Source organism: Mixophyes fleayi (assembly GCF_038048845.1).
Source record: "Mixophyes fleayi isolate aMixFle1 chromosome 12 unlocalized genomic scaffold, aMixFle1.hap1 SUPER_12_unloc_2, whole genome shotgun sequence".
Classification (NCBI taxonomy): Eukaryota; Metazoa; Chordata; class Amphibia; order Anura; family Limnodynastidae; genus Mixophyes; species Mixophyes fleayi.
The window spans coordinates 1,518,926-1,544,394 of record NW_027445896.1 but is presented as its reverse complement, the minus strand read 5'-3'; the positions used below and the strand labels follow the sequence as shown (position 1 = coordinate 1,544,394).

Genomic DNA, 25,469 nt, shown 5'->3' with positions numbered 1-25,469 from the left:
CTGCTAGTCAGCTATATGCTACGTTCATTACTAGCTGTTAGAGGCTAAATCCCTTTCAGATAATTATGTGACATCACGAGGTCATGTGACTGCTGTAGTCACATGGTACACAGTGCAGGAGCTGCTGCTGGATAACTTCCTGTTCCTGTGTAGTGGAGGAAAGGTAAGAAGGAGAAGGAGTGATGTGATGGGGAGGGGGCATGTGTGACTAAAGGTGCTGGGCAGAGGGGACATGTGTGACTAAAGGTGCTGGGCAGAGAGGGGACATGTGTGACTAGAGGTGCTGGGCAGAGAGGGGACATGTGTGACTAGAGGTGCTGGGCAGAGAGGGGACATGTGTGACTAAAGGTGCTGGGCAGAGAGGGGACATGTGTGACTAAAGGTGCTGGGCAGAGAGGGGACATGTGTGACTAAAGGTGCTGGGCAGAGAGGGGACATGTGTGACTAGAGGTGCTGGGCAGAGAGGGGACATGTGTGACTAAAGGTGCTGGGCAGAGAGGGGACATGTGTGACTAAAGCATGTGGGAAGAGAGGGAACATGTGTGACTAAAGGTGCTGGGCAGAGAGGGGACATGTGTGACTAAAGGTGCTGGGCAGAGAGGGGACATGTGTGACTAAAGCATGAGGGCAGAGGGGGTATGTGAAGGAGAAGTCTCTTCCCCACACGGCCCATCCTCAAACAACAATAACCTGACAACACTTGCTAACTTTTCTCTGATATTCCCCATGACACGTATTACATGATCTTTTCCCTGACAGGCCTCCTGCCCACAATCGTGTCTCACTGCTGCCCACCAGCTTTTACCTCACAGGCCCCGCTGCCTCAATCCTGACACCTCTCTTACTTCAAAATGAAAGAGGCGCCTTTTATTTGAAAGAGGAGTAGATCCTTACCAGTGAATGAGATAATAAAAATACAGAGATCATTGTTGCCATAGATGTTGGGGTTTTCTTTTTTTAACTGTATCTAGTCAGAGTTTAGTTAGATGATATTATCATTACAGGCCATTAATATAATTGCTTTTGTCACAAAACTGTACATAAGACACCTTAATTATCTCACAAAAATAACAATACATCCAGATTTCTATGCACTGTTTTTAGGTGAAATACTTCAGCCCTCTCACTTATCCATAACTTTAAGTTTTGGTATATCTCAGGCATTAATTGGGGATATCAGGAACCATTGAAGGATATTGTAGGGACCAGGCGAAAGGGCCATTTAAGACATCCTAGAAGTTCACAGACACTCCTCCTGCTCTATACTCTCTCCTGTTAGGCCTTCAGTTAAGATTAAGTGCCCAGCAGGGCAGGATATATGTCTTATTACTGGAGTGGTCTCCAAAGTCTGCAACTGAAGGCAAACATTGCGGATAACTGTGCAATATTCGGAGCTGGGGGTTCAGATGTACCGAGGTAGTGCTTACGATAATGCCCCCCCTCACAATGCTGGGTTCCTCTGCGGGACCCAGCCATAGACGCTACAAAGGTTCCCAGGTAGTGATTGCAGGAATGGCTGCCACTGCTTCACAGTGCTCTGTAGTGCACTGTACTGGAAGATAGGTTTAGCAAGTTGCTTTTGGCCACTGGAATGGCTACTTCTTAGTGTTGGGGCAGCTTCATGTTTCCTTAAGGTGTCTGGGTCAGGTGGGGGTTACTGGGTATATATAAGCCCCCACTAGGCACTGGATGTGTGGACGGTGCGTCCTTTTGTACAGCTACAAATGTATTTTTTCTTGTACTACAAAGCAATTTTTGTTACATACCATCCAGACTGCTGCAACCTCCATCTTGCTGTAATGATATCTTGGTCCCCTACAGTCCATTCAAATAGTCGCTGCAGGAATAACCTTTCTACTCTCTATCATTAATTACTGTTCTGCTACTGAAATCATCTTGTCTTCCATTTTAATTATCTTTTCATTGCAAAAGTATTTAGAACTGTCCAATCCATTCCCCCCTGTTATATCTATTATCACAATCTGTACGTACCCACCCTCTGCTCACGTTGACGCTTTATTTTTCCTAGGTTACCTCTGCTCTCAGGACTACGACCCTTCTTGAATGCTGCCTCTGGAAATCTTCACAGAATGTCTGTCTGTCATGTATGGTCTTTAACTGCAGGACCCTGCTGAAAGCTCATCTGTTTACCGGACAGTTCACATAGTGCTTGTGACTTACTTCTCCCAGAGCTGCGCTCCAGAGGGTAAAAGGACACGTTCTGGAGCGGACTGTTATGTGTTTTCTTCTTTAAAGTATCCGTTCATCAAGCGATATTAACGAAGGAGTACACAAGAAACATAATAAAAACAGTTTAATTATTTTATTTCTACTCCTGAACTTCATGTTATTATCCCACCTGATGAATTTAACGCGAAGAGTGATAGTTGTGTTGTCACTTGTTATGATGAGGACCAACAAGTGGAATATATAACCTGATATTGTAAATGGACGTTATCAGACATTTGTGTGCGCTGTTACATACTACAGACAGCTGAACTTTGTAATATATATTTGAATATTTTGTAACCAATACATAATGTGATGTAAACAACATACTGAAAGCAGATTTTTTTTTTGTATATTTGAGAGTGAAGGGTTGTTATAAAGAAGTTATTTCTTTCACCATTAATATTACAGCATCTTTATTATTTTGCCTGCTATACTTTCTCCAAAACATCTCAATCTTTAGTATATCAAGTCTGTATTTTACCTGTAATTTCTATGCCAACCAAGGTTCCCCCCCAGCATTGGAGGACCCAGGAGGGGGTGAGTGATCCAGGGGGCTGGCGGGACCACCACACTCATTGGGGTATATTTACTAAACTGTGGGTTTGAAAAGGTGGAGATGTTTGAAAGTAACACGGCCTGTGCACTATTACTGTTACTACGGTAATACTGCACATTATTACCGCTAGTGCGGTAAGTTTTAACGCTGTTTGTTTTGCTCAGGGAGCCGCGAGCAGAAGTCCGGGTTAAAATTACTGTTATCAACGGTGATAGTGCACAAGCCGATAGAATTCCCCCCTAGGATGATCTTGTTGTTAGATGTGTACACATTCATATGAATTGTTAACGAGTAACCACAAGAGAAATTAGCTCTTAAAAGTTTGTCCTCGTATGTACATTTTATCAAAATAAAAAATAAATGGCTAAACTAATGTTATTATTTTGTTAGGGTGACTTGGAACCAAATTCAAGACACGCTGCCCACATTATACTATCATGTTACTTTGTACTGATACTACCTCAGTGATATAAGACAGTAGTAGACTTACAAGATTTCAATCTTGGATCAATATAAGCCAATATGTATACATGGATATCCTCCTGGAATCTTGTCCTCTTACTGGATCTCCTTTATGATAGGTGCTCAAAAGACAAGTGACAACTGACCTGACAAGGCACCAAAGAAGCATAAAAGCAATGTATAATACAAATATTGGCTTATATTGATTCAAGGTTGAAATCTTGTAAGTGTATATCCAATAGGGGATTGAGAACACCCATCACGTGGTGTTTTTGTCGTAATTATCAACCCCCACTGGATCCTTGGGATATTTAGTGGTTTTCGGTGTAACCACATATTATATGTTACGCTATGATATGATTTTATCTTTTCACTTTTTTTTATGTGACCATAATCGTGGTGAATGCCAGAAATCTGAAAGTTACTTTGATCACTGCAAACTTCTGGAATTTGTGGAAGACATACATCAAGATGGAAAGAATATATATATATTATTTCACAGTTGACTCTTTAAAACTGTTATTTTAGCACATTGTATGTGGATTGTGTGTGTGTGTGAGAACAGAGGCTGCTTTCAGTTGGCCTGCGCAAATATACCAATCTTTTTATTGTATTATAATCAACAATTGTCTGAGACGCAAGAGGAACCAAGTATGACAGCCAGCATCCTGCTGCACAGCGGATCACTAAAGCCATGACAGCTATGTTATCACTGGATGTGAGTCCAATTTCCCCATCAATGCATCAGGTTATAACCGATTAGTTGAGATCATGTGTCCACGTTACCAAATTCCATCACAATCTTATTTCTTCTTAACAGCAATTGCTGTACTGTGAGGTTAAACAAAAAGTCCTTCAGTCCCTAGAAAATGTCATTGTACCGACTGTCCACTTAGCTACAGATATGTGACAAGCGGTACTGGTCAAACAAAAGACTATATAACTGTGACAGCCCACTGGGTTGTGTATAATACACAGTGTCAGGTCATTCACCGCACCCTGCCATATAGCCGCTCACTAGGACAGATGTGATGCTGCCCCTCGCACACAATTACCTTCACAGACAAACATTTAGATTGTAAAAGCAACATATATAAATATATATATATATAATATATATATATACAGTATATGCATTTTGTTTGTAGGGGGAGGGGGGGGTGCTGCTCACAATCAAACAGTTCCCTATTTTTCCCCACTAAATATTTCAGATGTCGCTGATACTGCCCCTGGCACTACTGTCATCAGATTTAAACATCTTTGATTTTAAAATTAAGAAAGAATAGTTTTTGTTAACTCTTAAATAGTTTAATAATATACCCATCTGCTATCACTTCTAAATGGCAGCTGAGAACAGGAAGGACGGCTATACATGGAAGATATCGATCCAATACTCACGAGATCTGACATTTTACATGAAATGACATTTTGCCTCATTTTCAGATCGGAATTTGGAGCAAGACACTTAGTCATGTCTCAATTCGACTCTGTACCCTAAAATTCCTGTCTATCTAATTCTATCTCCGTACCGCTCATCTCTAGTGAAACATAAAAAAACAAAATGTGGGGGAAAAGTAAAAATTCTTCTTGTTTCACACACAACAATGAGAAATACCCCACTAAGTAGTCTTATGCCAATATATAGATAGTTTTTTTTATAACATAACCATTCAGGTCATGGCTTCACTTCCCTATAATTCACACAGTTCATCCATGTTACACATATGTACATAACTAAGACATAGGGCTGTCATACATATGGCCATTTACAGTTACACGGCTCTCAACCAATGGCTGATCAGGGATTACTGGGCACTGAGCTACCTGGGTTGGTGATGTCACAGAATTCTCTTCAATCTGATTGGTTGGAAACAGCTGTTTACACTTGAATTTCAAACAGAGCGTCAGTCATCTCCACAGGTAATGTAACAAGACTGGGACGGGGATTATATTATAAATGGGATATATTCAGGGGGTGAGAATAATTTACAGTCTGTGTATTCCTGGTTTACCCATCTCTAAGCCCTGTGTTAATGGCTTTAACCTGGTAACAATATTTACAGTACAGTATAAGTATAAAAAGAATGTGGACCTGATTTTAAACCCAAATACATGTAAAAATCCAATTAAAAAGTAATGTGGAAAATAGATATTTGAGTAATGTCAAATACTTTACATGAAGCATATCTTCATGTAGCTACTTCTGCCATTGATTTAATTTCCTATGACAGTAAGTAACAAGCTTAGTGGGAAACAGTCACTATCATATTTTTACAAGAACTATATTTAATGCTGCAGTTTACATTAGAACGTTACACATGAGAATGTTTGATTTTGGCACACTGGGTAAGCACTTGCCAAGGTGATTATTTTAGTCTGGTGTAAGGTCCTAATGCAGGTTACCCATAGACTGGTCATTAGGATACCTCCTACCTGCCATCAGAATCGTTAAGAGGTACAGAATTGAAGATAACTGGGGGAGATTACTTTGTGGTTTGCCTATGAGTAGTGACTAACGAGATTGTGTTTGACCTAATAGATTGGCAGATTCACAAGTAATTCCCCATGATTCACACAGTTCATCCATGTTACACATATGTACATAACTAAGACATAGGGCTGTCATACATATGGCCATTTACAGATACACGACTCTCAACCAATGGCTGATCAGGGATTACTGGGCACTGAGCTACCTGGGTTGGTGATGTCACAGAATTCTCTTCAATCTGATTGGTTGGAAACAGCTGTTTACACTTGAATTTCAAACAGAGCATCAGTCATCTCCACAGGTAATGTAACAAGACTGGGACGGGGATTATATTATAAATGGGATATATTCAGGGGGTGAGAATAATTTACAGTCTGTGTATTCCTGGTTTACCCATCTCTAAGCCCTGTGTTAATGGCTTTAGCCTGGTAACAATATTTACAGTACAGTATAAGTATGAAAACTTGGACCTGATTTTAAACCCAAATATCTCTAAGAATTGAAAGGTGAACACAAAGGGGAACATTTTCTAAAATGGTTTTACAGAAAATGTGTATTATTATTATTATTATTATTATTATTATTATTATAAATTTTTAAGGCCAACTGTGCTTTACAGATTAGTGAGTAAAACATGTCATACATGAAACAGGTAAATACAATATAGATAAAATAAAAGCCAATATAAAAACCAAGGGTAGGGAGAGAGTTTACAATCTAATGAGAACAATCAAAGTGCAGCAAATAATGTATAAGCCAAAAATGCCCCATAGCTAATAAAAAATGCCCCAGTTAGTGCCTTGTGCATTTCCTACACCAGGTCTGACGTTCTATGGGCCCTAGTGATAGTCTCCAGCCCTTTATTCAGGTAAGCCCACTTGTGGGGTCACAGGGGGAGCAGCAGATTAACCTGTATATAATAAAAGAGTGAATCTACAGGACTGTAATGGTGCCCATGTGCATTAGCCCCAATGTGAACTAAACTAATCCAGAACTAACAAAATGATTTTAGTCCATCTTGAGCCCCCCGTGATAGAGAACCAAAGATGGATGGAGAGAAAGGGGGTGAGTGGAAAGTAACAGAGATTTGAAAGGATGAGGAAGTAATGGGGTGAGGGGAGAAGGATGAGCGAGGGGAGACAAGACAAGGTTGGGGGTAAAGTGTAGAATACATTTAAACACAGTGGGCCTGATTCATTAAGGAGAACAAAGCAATAAAGGACTATATTTGATCCTAGACAAAACCAGGTTAAAATGCAAGGGGTGCAAATGAGTTTATTATTTTGCATATAAGTTAAATACTGGCTGTTTTTTCATGTAGCAAACAAATACTTGATAGCTTTATTTTTACACCGAATTTTAAAGCTGAACTAGGACATGCCCTACCCCTAAATTTACCTCACTCTCCAATGCAACATGGTTTTGCCAAGGTGCAAAGTTACTCATTTATTTTGCTTTTCTTTCCTTAATGAATTAGACCCAGTACCTTTGGGACACATTTTTTGAGACCTGCTTTTAGTAACTTTTTTTTATTAAATAATGAAGAGCTCTGAAAGTAACCATGTTTTTAATAATTTTCCTAACAACAGATTGATCGCTAAGTCTGACAAGAGACAGAAAAATGAGTGAAGACAAACCTGTCATCCGCAGTTCTTCCAGATGTAAGAAAAATATAAATGTGTTCGTTAGGGCGGGGAACCCAGTGGTAATATCAAACAAGAATTTAATACGGACATTTAGGGCACCCAGTGGTACACCCAGCACCCCCCATCCCCCATCTTTCATGTAAGTCCGATGTAACTTGTTGAGTCCTGAAGCCGCTGTCAGCATGTTCTGTTACAGACAGATAGCGCTCACCTTCCGGTCCTGCCCTGGTCTCTGGCTGTAGGAGAGTAAACTGCCAGTTAGGGGTAAGAGAAGAACTGCTCCGGGCCCTGACAGCAGAGTTTGCAGGGTAGTTTGTTTTCTATGATTGTCAGCAAATTATGGCTCCATTTGTGTGTTTATTAACAGATTATGGCCCCGTTTTCTATGACTGATGCTATAATCCGGTGACAATTTTTTAACGTTATCACTAAATATTATATGGGAGCTGCTTTACATATATAAAATAGCAGATTTCCTCCAACTGGATATGGGCTTTTTCTGGTAAGATATATTTTGGTTCCTCCCTATATCATGTTTGCGCCAATGCCTCTCAGTATGTGTTTTTTCCTTGTTTATGGTATAGTTTCACCACAATTGATAAGCAGTATGGTAGTTACCTCCCAAATGTCCCAATTTCAGCAGAAGAGTCCACTATCCTGCCCGGGGACATATTTGTCCAGCTTGTGGGAATGTTGGGATAAGGGTGATAGCTAATGACCACGCCCTCACTGTGCCTTGACCACGCCCCATCAAGATGTGGTCATGTTTGTCTACTTTGTATGTCCCTGTATTTTGTATACTCTGTTTTTCCCAATACCTGTTCTGCCGATCACTGTGTTATATTACATATCAACTACGATAGTAATAATAATTAATGGGACTCATGTACTAGCCAAGGTCCACGGTTATGCCGCGGTAGCTAGCTTTTCCATGTAGATCAGTTATGGACTCTCTATCGGCATAGGCCACATTCTAATCGGAAAATTTCACAGAAGCGATGTTCAAATTGAAAGTCCCTTATCCCTCCTGAGTGTCAGACAGTGCAGACTGGATCTACACACAAGAGGGAGCTATTGCACACAAAGGAACGCACATAAGAGACAACTGGGGAGGAACTAAGGGTGAAAGGCACAAAACAGGGATAATGAACAAACACATGGATGAAGATCAGACACATAAGGAACATGTTTAACAGATTTTATATTGCTAATACCATGGGTAAATTAATGATAATTTATAGTAAAACAAAGTCACCCATCATTGAGAATATATTAGCTGATAATGAATATTCTTGTCTCCCCAGTGCCAGAAGCTGTAATGGAGACCCTCGTTGGAGATCCCAATGACACCTCCCGGAGGAATAAGGAAAACATCGCTGGACATTCCATCGCTGAGGTAAAATGTCTTGTCTACTATATTATATATGGAAGATCGTTGTTCAATTCTAAATTGAGGCACAGGTTAAGCTTCAACACATGTGACAATGCGCTTATGTTGTAATATTGTTACATTTTAGTTATATTATAAGTAATATTCAGTCTTTATTCCATGCCTCCCAACTTTTGCAATCCCCGAATCAAAACAAAACACAGTTTGCAGCAGTGCGTCCATAAATGGAGGTGTGGTCACATCACAATGGGTGCGTGGCCACACCCTCATGGGCACCCTTTACCATCCTCCCCTAACAACGCCAAAGATTTTAGTCTCTTCTATGTATAAAGATGTACATGTAATATTATGGGCCAGATTTATGTTCAGACTTATCTTGCGTGAAATAGACCTGCGCTTGCTCCAAAACGGACTTTACTCCAATTAACGCAATTGCATGTAATTCATGTCCAAAGCAAATGACACTTACGACTGCCTACAACACATAAGGGAACAATGGTGGCAAGGTTTTTCTCCTGGACAAAACCATGTTACAATGCAAGGGGTGAAAATAGGGTTATTATTTAGCACATAAGATAAATACTGGCTGTTTTTCATGTAACACACAAATACTTGATAGCTTTAATTTTACACTGAAATGTAAAGTTGATCTAGGACATGCCCAACCCCAACTATAAATCTACCATGACATTTTAAATTTGCCTCCCACTCCAAAGCAACATGGTTTTGCCAAGATGCAATGTTACTCCTTTTTTTACTTATTTTCTTTTCCTTAACGAATCAGGCCCATTGTATGTACAATATGCATTAAGGAGATCTTGATTTATGTATTTAATGTAAAAAAAATATAAATATGATTATACTGTTTAGAGTTGTTCATCATTTTTTTTCTAGGCTTTATTTAAATACCTTATATTGCACATACGCTTGTGTGTATACTGCGCTGTGCTCTGTTAATGTACAACATGTACCGTTTAGGCAGATTGCACTTACACCCAGATTCAAACTGAAACACATCTTGATGTCCGCTTGGATTTGAATATGGGTTCCGTGATCTTTTCTTAAGAGCAAGTTAGGTGCAAGTTGCGTTCGGACTTGAATCAGGCCCTATATGAGCCTCCTCTTCAAGGTTCTCATGTTTCCCTAACATGATCCTCACCAGGTAGTGGTCCAGGTACCAGTTATTCCCACCAATGGTTCTTTAACATCCATCTTGCAAAGAGCCTGTGGTATGAATCAGCAGTCATTTTTATACCAGTATCATGTAAATTTCATCACTTAAATTCAAAGTTGAAATGTATTAATAGTCTCTAGTAACCTCTGTCCTTGTTATTCCAATTCACTGGCTTTCCTTTGTATTGAGAGTCATTCATTTGTTTCCCTCCTACAGTATGTTTGTAATGACATTTACTTTTTATTTTCCCGGTTGTCTTAGGAGAGTGTATCAAGCCCGAAGTCACCACCACAGGGATTTTATGTGGGCTCCAGCTCGGAGGTATTTTCTACATATATAACTTTCTAAAGATATAAGTCTTTCCATCAGTGGACTCTTCATTTTATATTTACTTATTTTACACCAATGGTATATGGTTGAGGTTGAAGCCATAGGTCCTGGTGGTGATGTGATGGTGGGTGGTCTACAGCAACATCAAACTGTGTGGTGTGGTAAGACAAAAAATGAAATCCAGTCCCCTGGATAAGTGTAATTAAAATGATTGCCCCCTTGTTGTTCATAATTAATCCCTAAATGATATTAATTATTATTAGTGCCCCCTTGATGATTATAAATTATAATAGTGCCCCCTTAATGATATAATTATTTTAGGGTTTCTCTCTTTTTTCGTCTCTCTTGTGTCCAGCACCTGTTCACGCAGTGTGTGCAGGGAGGCCCCTGGACGTGACGTAATAACGCTGTCATACTTAGGGGAGCCGGGGGCCCCTGCATACAGTCACATCTGGGACTAGGTGCTGCTGGCAATTAAGATGGCAATTTTTAAAGGAGAACCCCGGCGTTATCTGTGTATCTGCTAAAATGTAACATTCTCAACTTGTATAAGTTAATGGTAGATGCAACTTATTTAGGAAATAGGACAGACTGTATACGCGAGCATCACATATCTGGGGTTAACCATATTTACTTTTTATGCTCCCGGTTGTCTTAGGAGAGTGTATCAAGACCGCAGTCACCACCGCGGGTATTTTATATGGGCTCCAGCTCGGAGGTATTTTCTACATACATAACTTTCTAAAGATATAAGTCTTCCCATCAGCGGACTCTTCATTTTATATTTATTTATTTTACACCAATGGTATATGTTTGAGGTTGAAGCCATGTGTTGAGAGACTTTTATTTTTAAAACCCATATACTTCCTCCTACAATATGTTTGTAATGACAATTACTTTTACTGCCCCCGGTTGTCTTAGGAAGATGTACCAAGCGCCGGATCAGCACCTCCAGGAGTACATTTGGATTCCAGCTTGCGAGTAAGTATTGTCTAGGTATACAGCTTTCTAAACATATAAATCTTCCCATCAGCGGACTCTTCACAGATTGAATATGGTTGAGGTTGATGGGTCTTGTTAGCGGTGGGTGGTCTACACCAACAGCGAGCTGGGTGGAGGGCTGGAGCAAAGATGAAATCCAGTACTTCTAAGGTACCAGATGCAAACATCCGATCTCTATTATCTGTCTGCTAATATGGTTCATTTCTATATCTGACCTTGAGAAAACTATCCTGTTCAGTCGTCACAATGACCGAAATATTTTGTCTCCCGTTTTCTTTCTTGTCCTGGATTCATAGAACTCCCTTCCACTTACTTGTATAAGTATGAATGGAAGAGGTGTAACATAATCTACAAGAGTAGATCAGTTAGATATGAATATTCCCAACGGTCTGTGAGGTCAGTTTGGTGAATGATGTTTGAGAACAGAGATGTCTCATGTTTATAATGACATTTACTTTTTCTGCATCCTGTTTTCTTAGTGTTGTGCACCAACACTGGATACAGCTTTAGAAAAATATCTTCTGAATTACACCTTTAAGGTATGTTCTAGATATACAACTTTTTAAAATATAAGTCTTCCCATCAGTAGACTCTCCATATTATATTTATTTAACACAGATGGAATATGGTTGAGGTCATGGGCCTTGCTGGTTGGTGATGGTTTGGTGGTGGGTGGTCTACAGCAATGTGTACATATCAGATATCTATTATGCTCCTGTTAATATGAATAATTTCTATATCTGCACCTGATAAAACTATGCTGCCCAGTCATCACAATGTATAAAATATTCTGTCTTCTTCTTACTCACCCACTTGTATGAGTATGAGTGGATGAGGTGTAAAGTAATCTCCTTCAGTAGATCATTTCGACCTGAATAGATCTGACAGTTCATAAGGCCACTATGGGGAAAGATGTTTGAGAACAGAGATCTCACATCTATAATAGAGTTCTCTGAAATCAAATTGAATAAGAAAAGGTTCCGTACAGAGAGTGCTTGTTATGTGGCCATGGTGCACTGCTGGATGACTGACAGTGATGCCTCAATCCCTGACCGTGGTGATAGTATGGTGATGGTGATAGTATGATGTTTAAGGGCAAGTTACTCCACCCAGTGCAGAAACACAGGGCCAGGCCAGTGCCTCCTATAGAGAAGCACATGGCAGCAATCTGCACCCAGGAACTTCTAAGATAAGAGAATTATACAGGTCACTCTTTCTTGCTTTAAAGACATAAGAAGTTGGGCAGTCAGGTGACATTTTTCGGACTTTGAGGTCATTACTCATAAGATCTGGTTGACCTGCTGTCATCATATTGTGAATGTAACAAAGGAGGCAGAGTTAGATTAAGGATTTGGGGGGCCCAGGGTACTTAAGAGAGGGGGGCCCTATGGTCTAACGTTAACAGCACAGTGCCATCATTCGGGGAGAGAGTTACTAAGTCACATAGTTCTAAACCTACTACAATAATACACTATTAAATGTCATGTGTGTATATATATATATATATATATATATATATATAAAATCATATATATATATATATATATATATATATATATATATATATATAAAATAATGTAGTAATGTAGTAATCTATGTATGAAATGTAAAATTTACATAAATTCAAATTTGCAATATCATCCTAGACCCTAGTAACTCCTACTCTTGTTATAACAATTCACTGGATTTTCTCTGTATTCATTTTAAAAACCCATATTCTCTCTCTGTAATAACATTTACTTTTTCTGCTCCTTGTTGTCCTATTAGTGCGCACCAAGACTGGAGTCACCGCCCCCAGGATTTTATCTGGATAACAGCTCGGAGGTATTTACTAAGATACAACTTTCTAAAAATATAAGTCTTCCCATCAGTGACCACTTCACATTATATTAATTTTACACAGATGGAACATAATTGAAGTTGAGGCCATTGGGCCTTGGTGGTGGTGGCGGTGGGAGGTCTAAAGCAACAGCAAGCTGGGTGGAGGGGTGGAGGGGTGGGGCAGAAAAATGGAATCCAGATCAGATACCAGGTACAGCAGAGGATATGTGGAAAAATCAGATTTCTATTATGCTTCTGCTTATATTAGTAATTTTTATATCTGGGCTTGCAAAACATTTAGATTTCTGTTGAGAACATGACAAAATATCCTACCCCACACTTGCTGCCTAGGTGTGATCTTTGGCTCAAAACTATCCTTTATTCCCCACATCCCATCTCTATCTCTCTGACCCCCTGACCAACATTGCTGTTTGACTGGATCATATAGCCCACTGAGCACTTTTTACAGTTGCAATCTGACCAATATACAATATATAGCACTTAACCTCATGTATCAAACTTACATTGTCCCATAGGTTGTAAGCTTGTGAGCAGGGTCCTCTTACTTCTCTGTCTGTCTATATTACCCAGTACTGTTTTATTACTGTGTTTGTATCCATTTGTAAAGCACTATGGAATATGCTGGCGCTATATAAATAAATGATGATGATGATAGTACCAGAGGTAGCAAAAGTCAACACAAAGCCCAGGAGTAGAGCTAGACATCGGGAAATCTTCTACCTCCTGATAAAATTGATCTCTTTAGGATCGAGTGTTTGATTCCTGAGGGTTTCCCATTTCATGCAATGTTTGTAAATATCTGCTAAATTACACTATCAGCTACTATGATATCCTACTATTAGTCTGGGGATGGTCTTCTCATTTGTTTGGTTCACGTGAAGTGCTATCCTGTTTTACGAGTACTAGGAATGTATCTTTGGCTGTAGCTCCTAAAATTTCAGTCCATTATTGGTATTTGGCTTCCGCATGTAGATTAATATAACAGACGCAACACAAATATAATCTGCCTTGTTTGTTAAACCATGCGCATGTCCTTTTGGCTTTGTCTACCTGTTTCTTTTATTAAGCTGACATTCTGCTATCTATATGTCCTCTTTTTAATTTCTGTCCAATGCCGTCTACTTCTACTACTGGGAATGTCTTGTTATGATTGGTTACTGCAAGTTACAGCTCATCTGTGATATCTCCATCAGCTTAAAAAAACAAAACAACTTAATGCACATGCAGCCCCAGGAGTAAATTGCGTAAAACTAATGGTTGCTTCATGGTTAGGATATTGTACCTGTGTACATGGTTTACCCCATTGTGTAGTCATTCTTTTCATATGCATACATTTTATCAACAGTCAGAATTCTCAGCATCTGATGAAGTGAAGACAACTGAAGATGCTGGATGTGAAGTTCCCATCAATGAGGTATGGTGGCTTTTTGACTTCATATTTAGATGGATTCTATTATCCTCTGCAAAAGGTCTGATTGGCGGAAACAGATAGATCAGGGGGCGGCTTTGCTAAGTGCAGATAAGGCGCACAACTGTGTCTAGTTTTGCACTGTTATTTTAATGAGCTAGTTTGGGAGGAGAAGCTGCTTTTAGGGAAGCAACTGAATGTTTTGATGTTTGTATATGAGCCTTAGAGCTTCTGTAGTTCATCACATGACTTTATTAGAACACATAATGGTGAAGGAAGCTGGTAAAATTCATTATGTCCGCACAATTTGTGCTCTTTAATTAAGTTACATTCAGAGAAGGGGATTCAATTGACAGCATTACTCGTGAGAATAACGCGTTCCTTGCACTATTAATGTTACTACGGTAATAGTGCACATTATTACCGTTAGTACGGTAATCTCAACATTGATTTTTGCTTGCAGCTCTGAAAGCCTTGAGTAGAGAGCCGCGTTAAAATTATCGTACTAACGATAATAGGGCGTGGGCTGCGTTATTCTCACGAGTAACGCTGCCAATTAAATTCCCCCATAGAACATCCAGGCCTGCGATAATAACTAATCCTTGTTACATTTACTAAGATCAGTATCAGTTTTCTTAGCAGGCTTGGACTCAAACTTTTTCCCCCTACAGAATACACATGAGAAACAGACAGCAACAGAACGTCTTCATGCTCTATGCAGCTTGGTCTCAGATTGTACACCATCCCCACCAGAAAGACCGCATGCCTCAATTGACAACATCCCTTCTTCCGTTCCCGTGGTCATCACTACATCACCGCAGGTGGACACAAGAGAGATCACCATCGAGAATGATGCACAAGCAGATTTTTCATTCTTCTGTTTGTGCTCATGGTGCTGCCTTCCAGCAGACCAGCAGCAGCGGAGGCAACAGCAAACATCTGGCCCCCGGAGATCTCGTCTTCAGTCCCTGTGGAGGTGGATTCGTAAAAGATGTGGAAGGGTGGTTTCTGCGAGCAACATCAGTGGAAACCAAGACAATGGCAGCGCTGGGAACTGAGACATACCATCATGCGGCATACAGGGTGAGCTCATGTCTTGCACTGAAGGGTTAAGTTGTTACATAGTCTGATTCTACACATACTAACCTAGGAAACACCTATATTGTACTGATGCACTATCCACAATGTTCTACACATATATACACCAAGAAAATAATAATCAGATTCTGTTGGCTGAATCCCAAGGATTCAACTGAACACAAATCTTCCTAAACCTGCTAGGAATTATCCACATTTTAATCCAAATTCAGGATTCTGTACATCAATATATTTTACATATAATACATTTTCCACATTTAGAAATATAGCTGTAACATAAGTCTTCTAGTTTTACTCTTTCCTTCACCATCAGCCATCTAAAGATACAATATATTTACATAAATTAGTGGTCTTAAGTATGGATTTAACCAAATCTACCAGAGATCTTTAATTCTTCATATAAAACCTGCACATACTACAAATGTATTAGAAACATGAAATTATCTGATAGAAGAGGACTGGTGACTGTATCCGTCAGTGCAAGACATTTCCCCTGTTCATGAGCACGGAAAGATGGACACTGTTGCTGATTTAACACCAGATGTTTCATATAGTTATATAGATATATAAATATATAGATCTATTTGTTTCATTTAGATATACAGATATAGATGTTTATGTAATATGCTTAAAATATTGGTAGTTACAAAAAAACAAAAAAAACAAAAAAAATATTATAAGAGTAAGAGAGGGCTGGGATTAGAAGTGATATAAACACTGAGGGTGCATGTAGATGAAAAGGTTAAGGTGACTGGCGGGTCAGGTTCAGGGCAGGATCATGCGTCCTCCCTGGCAGGTCATCGAGTGTCCCCTGCACGATTGCCTCAAATTTAGTTCACCCAGGTCAGCGAGCAGGTCCAGTCGCGGTCGGCTGACCGTAGTTTGTTTACTTTAGCACTGTTGGTGGATGCGGGGACTGCGGCTCCTGGGTCGGGGAGCTCTCTTTCTGTTTCTCCCTCTGCAGGTTCGGCTGGTTGTGTGACATCAGGTCAGAGGTCTGGGCGTGCTTCTTATGCGGAAGCCGCATCTACGGCCCTGGTGGGCCCGTCATCACATGTGGAAGGTGGTAGTCGTGGATCAGTTGGTGAGCATGCCAGTAGGGTGTCTGGTTCTAGCTCTGATTCCAGCTCTTCTACCTCTGGGAGTGAGGTTCCGGACAGGTCTGGGAGGGCAGACACAAGATTGATGAAGCTCCTGGAGAGGAAGTTGTGTAGTACCTGCCATAGGGCGGGGTTGGAAGGTGTTGGTTCCAATGAAGGAAGCAGGATATTGAGGGACGATGTGGTGCGCTGTTCCAATACAGCCGTCAGGGGGATATTAGGTGCCGGGTGTGTGGTAAGATAGGCACAGGTTGTTTTGTGGATATGTTTGCCATCACTAATAAGGCTACAGATGATTTGGCAGCATCAAGGTCACGCTCTGGCGTGTTGACGAGGCATATCGAGAAATTGTCATACCTGGTTATTGAAATTGACACTGTTGCAGGGTGTTGTATGCTTCCAATGGAGGAAGTGGCTAATTTGAGGGGTGTGATTGATTCGTTTCAGGGTGAGTGTAAGGTGCAGTAAAAACAGGTGCAGTCACTGCTTGGCCTGCTTAATTTTGCTTGTAGAGTGATACCCATGGGTAGGGTTTTTTGCCAGAAGTTAGAGAGGGCTACGGTTGGGATTACAAAAGCAAGGCATTTTGTGAGGATATCCAAGGAAATTAGAGATTATATGGCTATGTGGTGCATGTTCTTGGAAAATTTTAAATGAGTTTGAAGCTGCTTTGTTTCGGCTTGAGTGTGTAAAGGCTTTTTTCATGGCTTACAGAAATACAACAGAGGGATTGAATGAGACCGAGGTGATATAAACACTGAGGGGGCAGGCAGAGGAAAAAGTACAGGCATACCAGGAGTTAACTTATCTGGGTTGTGGTAGAAATCTGAGTTATCCAATCAGTGGAGCCGGAAGGGGAGGGGTTTGCTTTCCTGAGGAGGCTTATAACATATAGGAAAAGGATGTGACTTCCTCTTGCTGGATAGATTTGTTAAGTGAGTATGGGCTCTCTGCTGTCCTGGTAAGTATTGCTACATAAACTGTTTTTTCACTGTGTTTTTTAACTGTGTTATACTGTTTTTGGTATTGCATTTATTGCTGTGATCGTGTTTATTTAAGTTGTATTTTCAGTGTTCTTTTCTTTTCACATTTGTTTCCAATCCATTCTCCTCCTTGTTTTCTCCACCTTATCTTTTTCCCCTAGTTCTTGTCCCTGCCTCCCCCCCTTTCCCCTCTCTCTTTTTCTTGTTTGTTTTTTGTTACCTTTTCCTTCCCCCATTATGCTCCGGGCCAAGAGAGTTAGGGTTCCACCCCACCGCCTCCCTGAGGCTTGTTCCCCCCCCTCGGCCCTTAGTAAGCAGCGAGCCCAGATCCGGGCCTCGCCGATGGGTGTTTCCTCTTCCCCCCTCTCGGGTAGTGGGGTGGGTGTCCCCGGCGGTTCCGCTGCGGCCGCGGCGGCTAGAAAAGTTTCTGCGCATGCGCGACGACGCATGTTAGATGCAGGCGCTCCAGGAGCGCCCGTGGATGGCCCTGCAGCCCAGTAGAATTGACAAGGTTGTATAGGGATATGTCTCCTGCTCCCGGTGGTTATTGGCTTAGACATAGTAATGGTTTTCCCCTTACAAAGTTTCAATTTTCAGCGGTATTCAAAATATGCGCAGTTAAGCTTGGTTTGAGTGCAGCGGACTATGGGACGTATTCCTTTAGGATAGGGGCAGCTACGGTAGCGGCAGAAGAAGGTGTGTCTGAGCAGAGCATTATGGCTTTGGGTAGATGGAAGTCTAAGTGTTTTAAGCGGTATGTCAGGCCAGCTGTGGCGCTCTAGCCTTAGACAGGGCGATGTAATAAGGCTGACCTATGACGTTGCGTTGCTTACCTTGTTGAAAGGGAGCGCGGAGGGTTTTGCCATTTCTTTTCTCCGGGGGCCTGATTGGCGGTGGCACCACGGGGTTTCCGGTTTTACCTCCGCATGGGTCACCCTGCGTTATGCGCGAATGTGGCATTTTTTTGTTTACAGTATTAATTATATTTTACGTTTTGCCATTTAATTTACTACTAATAAATTACTCCATGTTGCAGGTGTACGTCAGGATGGGAGGAGTATTTGACTGGTAGGCCATTCATTTGTTTTTTGGGCCGGTAAGAGCGGCCCTGCTCATGATGTGAGCAAATTTTCCAGGGCGGAGTCAATAAGATGGATAGGTGTTAGGGGTATGCGTTGGGCATCTCTGTTGAAGATACTAAAAGACACAGAGAGTAGGTTTGGGCGCCCTTTAGAACTTGTAATTCACCTTGGGGGGAATGACCTGGGTAAGTGGTCCAGTTTAGAGCTCATTGAACATATAAGATCTGATGTCGGGGCCATTAAGTTACATTGGCCAACAGTTCACCTTACATGGTCCGATATTATCCCTAGGCGCAATTGGAGAGGGGCGGATAAACCAGCACGGATTGAGAAAGCTTGTGGGAAGGTAAATAGGGCGGTTCGGAAGATCTTTCAGGAAGTAGGTGGTGGCTGCATTAGTTATCCGTCCATAAGGGCTGTGTTGACGCAGTACTATAGGCCCGATGGTGTACATTTGTCTGATTTGGGTATGGCATACTTTATAGAGCAGATATTTGGTTTTCTTGTTTGGCTATGAGAGGTCGGTTGGTGGCGGGCTGCGGTTCCTGGTGGGAAACCTTAGCTGTAGCAGTAAGCAGCCCAATCAGCGGCCATTTTGTTACATTGAAGGCGTAGTAGGCACTCTCCTCTTAAAGGGATTGGGCAATTAGCAGAATAGCCCTTCGGGGTTAAGGGGCTCCGCTTAGGCGGGCGGGCCTCAGCTAATATGCCAAATGGGGGAGTTTGGCATTTTACGCCTAGTCGAGTCCAAATTAGTTTGGACGGAATTTACAACTAGTAGGTGTGGCCTGGATGCTGATTGGTCTGTTTATGTTGGCCACCAATTTTTCCCCAGCAGGTTTCGCCTATAATAAATTCCTGACCTTTCAAACGCCAATTCAAGTCTCTGTGTCGTTATTTTAGTTGTTAAGTTAACTCTGGTAAAGGTTAAAGATGGTATAGAAGGTTGTCCACCATAAGCGGTTTACAGGTGAGTTGTTAGCTTCATCTAGATCGGCAATCGGTTCAGGGTTACTTCACAGAAATGTTGTGGTTAAGAATGATAACATAGCTTGTAAGATCCATAGATCGAAGACTGATCCTTTGGGTAGGGGGCGGTGGATTGCCTAGCATCGTAATCAGGATATTGCAGTTTGCCCGCTTGAGTTTACAAGATTGTATAGAGATATGTCCCCTGCTCCTGGTGGTAATTGGCTTAGGCACCATGATAGGTACCCCCTTACGAAGGTCCAGTTTTCCGCGGTCTTTAAGAATTGTATTGCTAAACTTGGATTGGATACAGCAGACTATGGGACTCATTCTTTTAGAATAGGAGCGGCTACAGTAGCGGCGGAGGAGGGTGTGTCGGAACAGAGTATCGTGGCTTCGGGTAGGTGAAGGTCTAAGTGTTTCAAACAGTATGTTAGGCCAGCTGTTGCGCTTTAGGCTTAATAATGCAATGTGGTAAGGCTGACCCATGACATGCGTTGCTTGTCTTGTTTAAAGGAGGCGTGGAGGGATTTGCCTATTCTTTTCCCCGGGGGCCTGATTGGCTTGTGGCACCCCGGGGTTTCCGGTTTTACCTCCGCATGGGTCACCCTGCGTTGCACGCAAATATATAGTAGTGTCTTTCTCTAATACCATGTATTATGTCTTGAAATTTGTTTTATGTGCATTTTACTCCATGTTGCAGGTTCACGGCAGGATCGGAAGCATTTTTGGCTGGTCGGCCATTCATTTGTTTTTTGGGCCGGTAAGAGTGGTCCTGCTCATGATTTGAGCAAATTTCCCCGGGCAGATTCAGTTAGATGGTTAGGTTTTAGGGGTTTACGTTGGGCGACGCTATTAAAGATTCTAAGGGATAGCGAGATAAAGTTTGGGTGCCCTTCAGTGCTTATAATCAACACTCTAGGCACCCAACCACCATGGCATTACTAGTGTTCTGTATTTAATAAATAGGCCTTCTTACCCCAACCAGAACTAAAATTAAATTAATAGCATTCTCAGCATTAACAGTTAAACAAACCCAACCCCCCCCCACCCAACCAGTCCAAAACAATAAATTAGTACACATTTAATAATTCGGATATTTTACCCCAACCAGCCCGGCATTAAATTAATATACTTAATTACTTAAATAAATACTTAAATTTAATAAATAAGCCTCCTACCCCCCAAACAGCCCCAACCTTAAATTAATAGCTCCCATGTTTAATAATTAGGCCTCCTCCCCCCTAAAAACCCCAACAGTATATTCTTAGTGTTTATGTTTAATAAATAAACTTCCTTCCTCCCAACCTTCCCCAACATTAGATTAATAACATTCCGATTTGATTTTTAAATCAATTTCACCCCCACCAGCCCAAAAATTAAATTAATAGCATTTCCATTTAATTAAAGGTCTATTTCACCCAACCAGCCTCAATATCAAGTTCATAACGTAATATTTTCCACCATATTTAATTGCAGATGTGCTGGAAACAACATACTCTGCATTGCTAGGGAATGGGGTATTTTCTGTGGTAAAGAGCTGGCTAAGTCCTGATGATCTAGCAGCTTCAACCTTTTCTTTTGGGCTGGAAAATGTTGTTGCAGCTCTTGTTGTCTAGTAGCTTGGGTCTTCTCCTCTAGACTGCCACTCCTGTAGCATGTAGTCTGACAGCTTGACTCTGGGTAATGGGGATGACAAAAACCTGTCCACATCCCATGACCAAGATCGTTTCCCAGGAGCACATCTCACATTTATTTGCCAGCTCCCCAATCGAGACGTACCCTCACCGTGGGCACTTCGAGTCCATCTGGAACTGTGACTTTGGCAGTCTAGCCTGGCAATGCTGCAGCAGGTTCAGCAAGGATGGGGGGCTCACCACAGTGATTGAGGTCCCTGAGACTCTCAGGCCTTCTCCCTGCAATGGTCCAACTTGGGTGCTTCCACCTCTTTTTGGGTGTCTTTTTGGCCTCTTCACTGAGTCACTTTTCTCTGTGACATACGCCACTGGACTTTCTGGGGCAAGAACAATCTTTTTAGGCCCACCTCCCTTAGCCGGGTATGCAAGTCAGCCTGTGGGACAGTCTGGCCTTAGGTGACCGGTTTTCCCACAGCCATAACACTTCCTATCCAGTCTAGTCTGATGACTTCCAGGAACAGGGTAGAATTGCAGCTAGCTACAAGCACCTGGGTTAGTGGCTACTGTTTGGATCTGCCTCATGATGCTGCTTTAGCTCCTGCCTCTGGGACTATATTTATTATTATATTGACCCTGCAGTACCTGTGAACCACCAGAGGTGCTGTTATTCTGCCTTCTCTTCTCACTATCAGGGACTACTAGCTGCACTATGTTAATCATTCGCACCTGATTGTCTCCTATATATGCCTGCCTCTCCCAGTTTCCTTTGATGGTCATTAATGTTTCTGTGCCTGTAATGTTTATTTACCCTTGAACTAACTGCCTTGCTTTTTCTCTTTTCCTGTGGAAATCCTTGCTTAGCCAGTTTCTGCTTTTCTGTAAGCATTTAGCATTCATCTCTATCTTGTCACTTGGAGGTAAACCTGATATTTGCCTTATACCTGGAAGTCTGTTTATTCACTGATCTGGCCTGTGTTTAACTTGCATCACATGGACTGTGTTTTCCACTACATTAAACAGTTTAATACTTTCAATATATTTCTGGCTCTGTGGCTTTAATTACAAGGACCTAGTTTGTGCAACATGATTGTAACTACTTGCTTGGCGGAGTGATCAACAGCAGAGGAATGTTCTTCAATTCATAAAATTCTTTGGTGTTGGCTGCTAGACTGGCGCTTCTGCCAAGGTGGCCAAACCACTACATTTTGATTTGCCAACTGGGCCGCTACTTCAAATATTATTGTGTTGTGGTCCAGTACCAATTTTTTCACCCTCTGTGTGCACCTGCGAGACAACTGTTCCCTGCAAATTAAACCATTTAAATCCACCCAGTTCTTGACACCAGATCCATTCACACATCTCATCACGAACTGCCACAGCTGGTTAGCAAATTCCTCATGGTTGATGAGAAGGCTTCTGCCAGATCCTCACATTTCTGCCAGTAGGTTCCTGGGGTAATAATGTAGCACTTAAAGAGAACTTTCTTTACCACTTCAGAGTCTGCACAGTCATCTGGGGTCAATACACAATAGGCCTCTAATGCACGCCCTTGCATTGTAAGGACCAAATAATTGACCCACTCCTTTTTGGACAAAGCATGGAGTTTAGAAATCATTCCAAACACCTGCAAGTTTAAATCACTGTCTCCAACACCGTCCTCAAATTCGGTAAAGTGACAGGACCCAAATCATGGTGCAGCAGATGATGACTTTTTACTGTACAATTTTTCTTGCTTTGCACAGGATTTCGAGATCTACCTTGGACATTGCGGTGTAGTTAACCATCTTTTGCATTCCCTTGTGTGGAAGGAGCTCTTCACTTGAGTAACTCGGCTCTCCAAAAAAAAAACCCTAGCATTATCAAATTGCTTGCCACCAGTTATAAACTGTGACTGGATGGGCTTACTCTGCTACCCAGTGTTTGGAGAGGGAGATCTTAAACAGTTTAGTTGGGTTTCCTTCTTACTGTCTGTATCTGGCTGTTACTGACCACTTCTACTTATGTCACCTGTCAGCAGATATTCGCCGACTGTGAATGCCAACTGCACATGAGTTGTAGGAGAATAGTGTTGCCACCAGCTGTCCCCAGGCTCTTTGAGCTCCAGTATGGTGCTCTGCAGACTGGGACTCCTGGATTCATGTGTGAATCTAGGAGGCGCCTCTGCAAGTCTCCTCCAGAAGCCACTGAACTACAGCTGCCAGCGGAGTTTACACACACAGAGAGCTCCTGGCTCCTACTTTATCCAGGGGCTGCTCCTGCAGCCCCCACTGTACCATCAGGGATTGGAGACCCCTCCGACACTCCAGTCATCCTGTACTTATAAATGGGAACCGGAGTGGAGGAATTAAAGCTCTGGCTGAGCTCCGATCCTCACTGGACCAGCAGTGGGGTGAGAAGCAATTTCTTTTGTTTTATACACATTTGAAATAACATTTTATAAACACACATATCACTTTATACATTTCTACTCCTGGGCTAACCCTTTAAGCGCCAATATCTACATTTGTATATTTATTAAAATACACTTTAAAATACATTGCACCTTCAGCACATAGCACTGGGGGGTTAACCCAATTGGCACCACAGCATTGGAAGGTTTAATGTTTACACAGATGGGAAACCAGCCACAGGGTATGGTAAAATCTACTAACTACATCTTATTAAGATCAGAATTATGCAATCACTCTGCCAGTGTGTTAAAATTTAATATAATCCTACTTTGTTGTACAGTATCTGACAGTTCGCATTTTCCCAAGAGTTATATATATATATATATATATAAATATATATATATATATAAAACTTCCAAGTTTAAATATAATATATATTTTCTATACTTTCCGATGCCTTGTGTTTTATATGATATTATACTTTCTTCACATTCCTTACATTGTACTACCACATAATTAATTATATTTTTATTAAAATAACCAATTGTTTAGTAATTCCCATGATGTTCATTATTCATTTTGTATCTCAGAGACAACAAAATTTAATCTGTAGGAATGAAACATGTTAAATGTTATCTAGATGTAAAATAAATTCCCTGATTAAGTAGATACAGTGTTTCTAGAGTCTTATTCTTTGTCTTAAACTGATTTGGATATTCCAGTCCTTATGTTCTCTCCAATCTATTAACTGCTACAGCTGCTGTACACGTGTATGCTGGTGCTCTATCATGTATATATATTCTTTAAAAGTCCCTTTCTGTTGAATATTGTGATGCCAAGACAATACACTGTCATGATAGTGATATGCTGCAGCAGAGGAGCACCTAAATCTGCATTACCACCTAATTGTTGCATGTTATCATGTTACTCACCTGCTCCTCCTCTCTCTGGAGCCTCGGGGCCCGCTCCATGCACCAGTGTTTCCCGTGGTTCCGTGGTTCATCTCACAGCTCTGACTAAATTGACATTTTGGCGCAGGGCCAAATTATGCGATCGACTCACCCCGCCCCCTTTTGATCTCCCCGAGGTAGAAGTATGAGTAAGCAGGATGATCAATCAGGAGTTGAGTCATGGAGATTGTGGCTTCTGATTGGACCTCCTGCTCACAAGCCACTGCCACAGCCATATGTACACGGAGGAGCCATAAACGAAGGTGTCCCGGGAAAAGCGGCTGCATAGAGCAGACCCTGGAGCTGGAAAGGGGCAAAAAGGTAACATGTAACAATTATTTGATAATGCAACTTTAATCTCAATTATGTCAAGGCTTTTTAGGTGGTTTCACTATACCCAATGTATTGTTTTTAGTGACAAAGCCCTGTATAAAATAAAATCCTTTCAGAAGCATAATTAAAGGGGTTTCCAACCATCACATGTATTTAATGGCTTGTATAGGCTTTACTCCAAGTTTTAGTAAATACACAACTTTTACGTCCTGGTTTCCCTCTGTACGTTTAACCCATGTGGTGATACCACGGGGCAGAGCTGTGTGTTTGTGTTGCTCTGCTCTGCTTTCTGTATAATTGTACCCAGTGAGCAGCTTTATGTTGTATCCTGGGGTAAGAAAATAATCCACTCTCCCTGATGTTATAAATACATGGCTAAAATCACGGAAGGTGG

General features: G+C 41.3%; 1 protein-coding gene across 1 annotated transcript in view; it reads left to right on the top strand.

The window, feature by feature from the left end:
* Positions 1-25,469, top strand: part of LOC142112117 (uncharacterized) — a gene marked incomplete at its 5' end in the record, with an annotated part of 53,469 nt that overhangs the window by 20,824 nt on the left and 7,176 nt on the right. The gene's annotated exons all lie outside the window — the stretch shown is intronic.